Source organism: Tigriopus californicus, chromosome 8 (assembly GCF_007210705.1).
Source record: "Tigriopus californicus strain San Diego chromosome 8, Tcal_SD_v2.1, whole genome shotgun sequence".
Classification (NCBI taxonomy): domain Eukaryota; kingdom Metazoa; phylum Arthropoda; class Copepoda; order Harpacticoida; family Harpacticidae; genus Tigriopus; species Tigriopus californicus.
In genome coordinates this window covers 8,694,395-8,704,309 of record NC_081447.1, presented here as the reverse complement: position 1 = coordinate 8,704,309, position 9,915 = coordinate 8,694,395, and positions in this window count along the sequence as shown.

Here is a 9,915-nt window from a genome sequence, read left to right as displayed (position 1 = left end):
TCGGAGTAGCACGAGATCCGGAGGCGCTTTGGAGGGCCTCCATGGCGCGGACATATGAGACGAAGTCTGACTCCTCGTATTCGAAAGGATTCTGTCCGACGGTTTCAGGTTCCCCAGAATGCTCATCAAAAAGGGTGCTCTTTGTGACTTGGGAAGCTCTTGCTGGCGTAGACGGGGCCTTGCCCCTCTTTGGGGTCATGCATACAGGGACCCTGGCGTCCACATTTGTTGCATACAGACGACTTTCTGGGGCATTGTGCTGCTTTATGCTCCTTCGCACCACAGCACGTGCATCTTCCGTCCAGCTCGGCCCATGAACGAGCCTTACCGGACTTAGGCTTGTTGTTCCCCTTCTGTCGGGACTGACTCGTAACTTTGTTCACCTCAGCCATAGAAGTCAATGGGGTCGTCAATGGGGTCGTCGCTGCAAAGATTGCCTTCTCATACGCCAGGATCTTCTGTTTCACCGTTTTGAAAGACGGGTTTTCCAGCTCCAGTAATTTCTTTTTCAGCTTCTCATCTGCGTAAACCGATGATACAAGACGGAAGGCTTGGATCTGATTGATTGACATATTGGTGAGATCAGCCTCCTTAGCCAAGGACTCCATTTTGGCGAGATGCTTGGAGTAAGAATCCCCCGATTTCCATGTGACCGTAAAGTATTCGACACGCCTAGCCTGCATCGGGTATCGTTGTCTGAATTCTCCCTTGATGAGCTCAAGCATGCCGCCGACTCCGAAAATCTCCGTTGTCATGCTCACTTGGGGTGCAATCATGTTCTCGAGTTCGACAGCGATGAACTGACGTACGTACGTTTGCTGATCCAACGTCGTGTATGAAGACAAATTGTTTGTCTTGAAGAAAGACTGCATCTTCAGCAACCATGATCTCAACTCGGCCGGGTTGTTGTCCACTGACAGAACTGGCACTTTCACCTCTGGCACTTGGATGACCGCTGATGCAGGTGCAGATGCTTGGGGTAGGTTTGATGCTACGACAGGTGCTGGGGTGCACATTCCCATCGCCCTGATGCACAGGACTTGTATGGTGTTATACTCCTCTAAGACTTCAGCCTCTTTACCGGCCCAGGATCCTTGGTTTTTGGGTGTATCAAGGTTTGTGGGAACTTCAAACTTGTCCAACATCTTTTCCGTTTGAGACTTAAAGTTATTGAAACACGTATTCACTTGATCGGCAGCAAAGGCCGAAGGACACTCGATAGCCGCCTCGGCAGCTTTGGTGGCCGTGGACTTCATTTTGTTGAACCATTTGACTTTATTTTGGTAAGCGAATGGAACTTGCCTCACAGCGTGTAAGGCAAAAGGTTTATATCCGTCTTTCAACGTGATCCTCATTGGTTCACCCACAATGGGTCCGCACATAGGACGAAGTTCCTCAGCGTCATCAAAAGCAACTGAGTACACAGAACGAAGTTTCTGCTCCACTTCTGAAAACACTGATTGATCAATGGACGGCTCGGACGAGCTTGGTAATGAATGAATCCAGATATGACGATCTGGCCAAACTTCAGGAGATTGCACACGGGGAATACTGTGATCTGGATCTGGAGAAGGGTTCACAGACGACACCTCTGAATGGGTGCCAGGGTACGGGAAGTTAAGACTGGCAATATTCAGGGACTTGCAGGCCTCCAAACTAAGGTAAAACCCATTAACTTCCTTGCAGACTACAACTTGGACGTTTTTGGCAATCACTTCCTCGAAGGAACTGACCAATTTGCTTCAAAATTGTTCCATTTATGGAAATGAGTTTGTGGGACATTTGAGGGTCAAGGATTAGGGATCTGTCAATGCCACTCTCAGTGAACAACTTGTATCCCATGACAGTGATCCCAGCCCCAGTATCTGGAACAGCTTTGATTTGGAAGACGTAAGACAAGTCTTCAAGTACCAGGTTAACTAATATAGTGGGCGACGAGGATGGGGAAGGTATTCCAGCAATACCGATAGTGCTGAAGCCTAAATTGGAGGAAGGTGAGCCGCTGGATTTAGCGTGGACGCTCGTCTTTTTACCAGATCGACAGTGTTTGGCAAAATGACCCATTTTTGAACACTTGAGNATTGGAGGAAGGTGAGCCGCTGGATTTAGCGTGGACGCTCGTCTTTTTACCAGATCGACAGTGTTTGGCAAAATGACCCATTTTTGAACACTTGAGACATGTAACTTCGCGTGCCGGGCACCGTTCGCGAGGGTGAGGAAAGTTCCCACAATCGTGACATTTTTTGCCTCCTGGACAGGTCTTTGGAGGATTTTTGTTCGATCTGTCAAGAAGGGAACCCACCCCGCTAACTTCTCTTGTACCAGACAAAGAGGAAGGTTGGCCCATTTGTTTGGCACCTCGCCTTGCGGTTTCGAGCTCCAGGATGTAATTCTGAGCCTCGTTGAAGGTTGTAGGGTCTCTAACCATAAGTTTTGCCTTGTTGGGTTCATTCGTCATCGATTGGAGTAATATACCCACGAGCAATCGATCTGCAGTAATATGGAATACATCCGCATAATCACTGCGCTATCGGATCTCATTGCACAGCGACGTGTAGCTTTGACCATCCTTTTGCAGAACTGACAAGAGCTCCCGCATATCCAAATGTTTATTCCTTAAACTTCGAAGGTGAGCCTTGATTGCATCCAGAATTTCTTTGACTTAACGTCCGGTATCAAGACGAATTCCTAGGGTGTGCTGAACCATACGAAAGAAACCTGGAGTACGACATTCCCAAAAGGCAGAGACCTGAGTGACACGGTCTCGACGAGATAGTTGCATTAGTGTGAAATAATTCTCCCACAGCGGACGCCACAGAACGAATTTTTTTATGGTCAGTGTCCGTTACCACCATGGGAGGGCGTTTGGTAGGGAAACGAGATAAATCAGTTGTAGAAGCGGCACCAAATTGAGGAGGCACAAGGGGGCTTGAAATAGGGCCGGGGATAGATGCATCAAAATCCCTCCTCAAACCAGTTATCTTCATCTTGTATGCAATGAACGTACCCTCATGTTCATTGATGTCTTTGTCAGTATCTCCAATGTCAGCCTCAATATGAGTGACAACATCATCGTCCGCATTCACAAACTTTTCAAGGGCCTGTTGCCACTCGGCGAGGCTATGTTCCAAAAGGGAAGGATAGTCCCCAAGTTTGTATTCCTTGTAGGAGGTCAAAGTCCCTTTCCTTGCGCGACTAACATGGGCCTTAAACGCACGACAAGAAGCCTTGAGGCATTCTACGACGTCTCTCTCAGAGGACATGTCGGAATCGATGGCCAATCCACTGGGATCCAACAAGTGTGTAAGTGATTGGGCCCAAGGGAACGTCTCAGTGCCTTGGTTTAATACTCTGCGCCATGGCAGGTTTGTATTAAAATCACTTTATTCACCTCTAAACCCACATCCATCCCCCATGCCTGTTCACCATACAATAAACTCATTTTCTCCTCCTTCACCCATCCCTCCGTTAAGAAAGATCGTTCCAATATAAAACCTTCCAGCATTCATCAATAACACAGATAAGAACACACCAGTCTCCACCTTCTAGGCCTGTTCCTATTTCTTATGAGTACGCTCCCTCTTCTCCTCCTCCTCCTCTGCATGAACTTTTGTCCCACCATTCCTTGCCTATGCAAGATGTTTCCTCTCTCTCTCCGGAAGCACTTCCCTTTATTCATGAGGTAGCGGAGAGGAAAGCTCTCTGAAACCTCGCTAGAAGACATTTCAGTATTGCGTTACCTCCTAATTGAGTGCTTGAACATGAAGATGGAATTCATTGAGCACCCTCTCAGCAGGAATGCATCTGATCACACATAGCTCTACAAAACCTCGCTAGAAGACGTTCGATCTTAGACCGAGCTTTCTACTCCATTCCATGCTTTATCACAGCTGTTCCAGCCGGCCATGCTCCTGCTAGTCCAGCTGTCCATACAATGGATCCTTCTTCCTTCTTCACGCACCATCACTCTCGCGCCAGCTCTCCTTCTTCGTCTGACAACTATAACTCTGTTTAGGAGCTGAGCTCTCCCTTGGCCAAGGAAAGTGCTGATTACACATCAAGTCATTTTCCCAATGAAACACTTGACGCTTTGCGCTATGACGACTGTGTAAATGTAAGGCGTACAGCCTCAGCTGGGGCTGTACCCAAGCTATGCCTTCTGGACGCATGTTTGCGTCCCGCTTCATAAAGTCGTGGTGCTGTAAATGATGTTCTCCTTCCAGCATTCCCTCCCAAATATGCAAAGAAGGATGGATAAATCCTGCATCTTTTGTTTCTGGTTACTTGCCTCTTCCATCACCATTGTCCTCAGCTCCTTCTTGGAGGAGCACTCTGGTCGTCTGACGTTTATAAGTCTGACAAACTTCGTCTTTCCTCTTCTCAAGTCGACCTTGTCCTCAAAGTCTCCTTCAAAGAGGTTGAACGCCGTCTTCGGGCCACTTGTGACCAACGCCATCTCTCTTTCCGACATCTCCTGTAACCGACAATCTCAATCTCTTCTTCATGACCTCTGCGAATCTCATCTCCAGTCTTGGCAGTCACTGGTTCACATTATCCAGGGCAATAAAAGACATCCCCGTTTTGCCGTGGCTACTGCCCTCCTTGCTTCTCTCGCCAATTGTGTGGCTGGTTACGTCTTTGGTTCCAGCCACGGCTCTTCTAAGACCGACCATGAGCTCATGCACAATGATGAACACCTCCTGAGTCTTATTAGACAACAGAATCATTGCTTCGCTATGGAGCACAAAAACATCATGACTGTTGCTTCAAAGCTGACAAGTGAAAAGTCTCATGCAATCCTGGCTGAACATGAAGCTTTCGGGTCCATCATGGTCTTGTTGACCTTGGTGACTCAGGGTCGTCACCTCTCCTGTGTAATTGATGGTTCTTAGCTACCAGGTACTTGACGATTTTGAACGTCACTTCCGCATTGCCGTTGCTTTGTGGGTTGTGAGGGGAAGAGGGGACCCAACGCACTCCCCACTCGTGAAGAAAATCAAGGAAGAGACGAGATCAATATTGAGGGCCGTTGTCGCTCCGGATGGTATTGGGAACGCCCATTAAAGAAAAAAATATTCGAATTTCACAGATGAGGTCTGAGGTGGACCGGTTGGTAAAAAATCGATACATGAGTGGATAACCTGAGTATTGATCGATGTAAACCAGATAATGGTTGGTGCCAAACATGAAGAGATCGCTGGTCACCATTTCGAAGCGACGTGCAGGGGACGGGATCTTGGAGTAAGGGTTCGGGTGGTGGACTTGGCCTAAACAATTGACATTGGTTGCAGGCTCGGACGGTGGTGGTTATGTCATTGGAGAACCCGGGCCAGAAAACTGCTAGGCGTGCGCGGCGTTTTGTCTTTTCTACGCCCTGGTGAGAAGAGTGGAGTCGGCAAAGGACGTCTTTGACGGCTGAAGGGGGGATCACCAGGCGGCATCCACGGAGCAACACATCACCGTCCACAGAGGGCTCGTCCCGAATCTTGAAAAGAGACGGACATAATGATGTTCTTGTTGATGGGTGGAGGAAAGAGTCTGGAACTCGGTCAAGAAGGTCTCACGCAAAGCCGCGTACTGAGTGTCGTTTCAGGCTTGGCGGGAGAGTTCTTCAATTACAAGGTCACGGGACACGTTGTGGGCCGAATTGGCAATGACAGTTCCGAGGGCGAGGCCACTGCAGGTGTCCGTCTCATCAGGGTCCAAGACGGGGGATCTGGATAGAGCGTCAGGGATGCAGTGATCATGGCCGCGTTTCCATACCATGGTGAACAAGTACGTTAACAGTTTGGTACAATATGTCTGTACTCGAGGATTGTCAATGGCGTCAATCAAGAACTTATTGAAAAGAGGTACTGATGATTTTTGATCAGTCAGCACCGCAAAGTGGGGTAAACCACATAAAAAGATTTTGCTCTTGGTGATGGCCCACCAAATAGCCAAGGGCTCAAGTTTGACGATGGCGTATCTGGTCTCTGTGTTGTGGAGAAATTGGCTCCTGCATTGGATTAGTTGCCAACGGTTGTTGTCCACTGGCTTTTGTAGAAAGGTGAATCCCAGACCGTTCAATTTGGAGGCATCAGTCATCAGGATCGTTTCCGCTCTGGGATTAAACAGGGCCAGGATAGGGGGTGTGGTAAGTGCCTCTTGGTGGCTTCAAAAGCTAGGGAGTGATCTGGAAGCTAGACGAAATCATTTTTCTACTTTAATAGATCACGGAGAGGGCCGGCCGCACAGGACACTGACATACTAAAACTACCCAACTGGTTGACCAGACCCATGAATGATCGGAGGTCGGTGATTGTGGTCGGCACTGGGAAATCGGTGATGGCCGAAATCTTGCAATTGTCACTTTGAATCGAGTTTTGGGCAAAATGGTAACCCACAAAATGGATGGAGGTGGCACACAGCTTGGACTTGTCCTTATTAACCATTAAGTTATGTTTAGCACACTGCTCCAATGTGTCACACACTAGGCAGACTAGTTGCCGAAAGGTAGGACGACCCATTCCCATGTCATCAATCACTTTGTTTACGGGTAGGCCATCCATAGCCACATCGCCACGGTATGAGTAAGAATCTCCAGTGGAACTGAATCCCATGGGTGCGCACAAAAATTTATATTGGCCAAACGGGGTGATGAAGGTGGTGAGGTGCTGAGAATCTTTGTGTAGGGGCATTTGCCAATAACCTTTGAACAGGTTGAGTTTGGCAAAATATGCATCATCTTGATTGAAGCCGGATATGGCCTCAGCTGGAGTCTTGATGGGATGAGCGGATGACTTGGGTGTTTAACTTGGTTAGATCAACACAAAGTCGTATCTTCCCGTTAGGTTTTGGTGCAATGACCACAGGGTGGCACCATACCGAGGGTTCATCTCCCACCTTTCCGTAATGCCTCGATCCTCCATGTATTTTATTTCTTTCTCAACATCGTCTCGCAGACAGTAAGGAACAGGTCTGGCGGCATGAATTGCAAAGGGCTGATAGCCCTCCTTTAAGTGTATTTTCATGGGCTTGCCTACAATTTGGCCTCTCATGGGATGGAGTTCAAGGGAGTCGTCAAATACCTGAGCATAAACGGAATGTAACTGGTCTCCACATACCGAAAATCCTCTATATCCGTTGTGTGTTCTGGTAGTGATAGGATCCACTCTTGTCTTTCAGGCCAGATGGGACCCGTTGGATGAAATTGGTCTGGATCTGATAATCCTGTAGTTTCATAGACGTTTGACTCGGATGGAGCCATGGGTTTAGGAAAAACGGTGCTGATGATGGTAAGAAGCCGACATGTTCTCAAATCCAGGTAAAAATCCCTTACGTTATCACACACTGCGATTAAGATTTCTTTGGCCACGTTAGCACCAATTGAGATTGTGGCGTGGAAAGAACCTCTTTGGAGTAGAAGTGAACCATCCACGGCTGTAATCTGGTTCCGGATCGGTGGGCTGAGCAGGGTAGGCAAACCAGTGGATTTATAGAGATTTGTTCCCATAACTGAAACCTCAGCTCCTGTGTCAGGGATTGCTTGGATCGGGAAAACTGTGCCATTGCTCAATTCCAAATTCACCACCAGGGTTGAGCCCGAATTTCCCACTGAACACAAGCGAGCCGGACCAACCTTGATTCTAGCCAATGGTCTGGGTGAGGAGCGACAAAGAGATGAATAATGTCCCTTTTTGCTGCAAGAGGAACAAATCCTGTCTCTAGCAGGACACTCACCTTTCAGGTGGCGCTCTCCACCACAGCAATAACAGGAGACAGAACGACCAATGTTTGATCTGTCCTCCTTTTTCGGTTGGAATCTTTTAACAGACGATGGTGCTGTTGATTTTGAGTTTGGTTGTGCGAACTTCCGAACGGAATAGCTCGACTTCTTGGTAGCTTGGACCGACAGATTTCCTGAAGAAGGCGGTTCCCTACCCATTTCTCGCGCTCCAGATCAGGACGTCTCTAACGAAAGTATTATGCGACGGGCCACCTCAAAGATTTGAGGGTTCTCCTCCAAAAGCTTGGCCCGGTCTCTCTCACTTCTCATAGCTTGGATCAAAATGCCAATGTGAAGGTGATCTTCTTTTAAATTAGCTGTATCTGCGTATCCTCCGAGTTCCTTTATTTTGTTACAAATGCTTGAATAGTCCTGACCCTCCTTTTGTTTAAGAGAGAGGAACTCCTTCAAATCCACATGACGATTCCGGAGACCTCAGAGATGAAGGGTGACAGCGTCAAGGATTTCGACGACAGAACGGCCGGTGTCAGCTTTGATGTCGACAGAATGTTCGACCACGAGAAAAAATCCGGGTGAGCAGCACTGCCAGAAAACGGAGACTTGAGTGGTCTGAGGACGTAACAAGAGAGACATAAGACGTGAATAATTTTCCTACGTAGGTCGCTATTTCAGGAAGCTTCTCAGGTTGATATCCTCCTGTAGGGTCTGAGGAGTGTTGACTGAGAGGTTTGGGAGTCCGCGGATCTGTTGACCTTGTCCTCATCCTCCGCCAAATCCACGTCGTCAGAGTCCCTTGTATCCGAAATCGGATTTGCCATAACCAATTCGTCCGCACCAGAATATTTTTCCAAAGCGTCTTCCCATTTCCTCAAGATCAATGCCAATTGAAGTGGGTCTTCTCCGATCTTGTGGATGTTGAAGTAACTCACGGCTTTGTTCCTATGTCTGGTGACCGTTCCCTCAAGGGCACTATGGGTGCAAATGAGTTTGGAGATGACCTCGCGCGGATCCTCAAATGCGGATTTGGACATCGTATATTCGATGGGTATACAGTGATGATGGTGATATGATAGGTCTCAGTGCAATCTTGGATGAAAAGGCTACGCACTCCCACTTTGAGAGAAGTACAACGATGTCTCACAGAATGTCGAAATTCTAGGTAGGATGGTCTTTAAATCAGCTACGCCATGGAAGATGTGTGTGGGTAGGTTGAATAAAGAGAGTCGTATCGTTCACTTAACACCTACATTTTGTTCCCGTTCCGGGTGGAGATTCAGGCCAAGATGGCGAAAAGAAAGTGAGCCTTTTTCTGAGCAGAAGCGCTTGCTATTGTAGGTGTGAAAAGAAAACAGATTCGAAGAAGGATACATTTAGATCATACCAACAGGGATGTAGAAAACATGCCAGACCAACCAGTGGATGCTCAATCGGACGTGAGAACGACTCGATTTCAAGCGACTGACACGCCAAGCCCAGCGCCAGTGTCGATGTGGGAGACCAAGAAAAACCTTACGTATCCCAACAGTCCAGACAGCACAACATCGAGATACAATTTTTGATCAAGTGTTGGTTATGCACATGCTCACTTATCAGTAGACGACCTCCTACGGATCTCAAATTCCTTTCAAATGGATTGGTGGAGCGTTTTCACCGACAATTGAAAAGCGCTCTAAAGGCAAGACTAGGTTCAGATGCAAAATGGACCAATCATCTGCCCGTGGTCCTTCTCGGCATTTGCGCTTCTGTTAAGGAGGATGTTGGATTCAGTCCGTCTAGTATGCTTTACGGATCTTCTAGTAGGGCGGATCGCATTGGCTATTGCACTTCAAAAGTCGTCGTATTTGGGATTGGAATGATCTTATTCCAAGGCGACTGTTTGGGGGGCTTTGGTGTCTAATGAAGAATTATCTGGCATCGGAGTTGGGAAACCCATTGCTGGCCGTTAGCACTCCAAGCTGGTCCAGGAAGTTGGAGAATGACTCCCCCGGTTTTTGGAATGTGTCCAGCATAATGTTCAGGGACTGAAACTTGGAGCCCTGATCTTCGTATCTTGCACACAAGAAACTCAGTATGTCACTGAAGGTGGCCTCACTTTCCCAGAAGTTTGGACAATGAGCGTGAACGATCCTTGCTGTCGGGGTCAACAAAGCTAACAACAGGAGCCGCTTTCATGCCCGGTCCGCTTC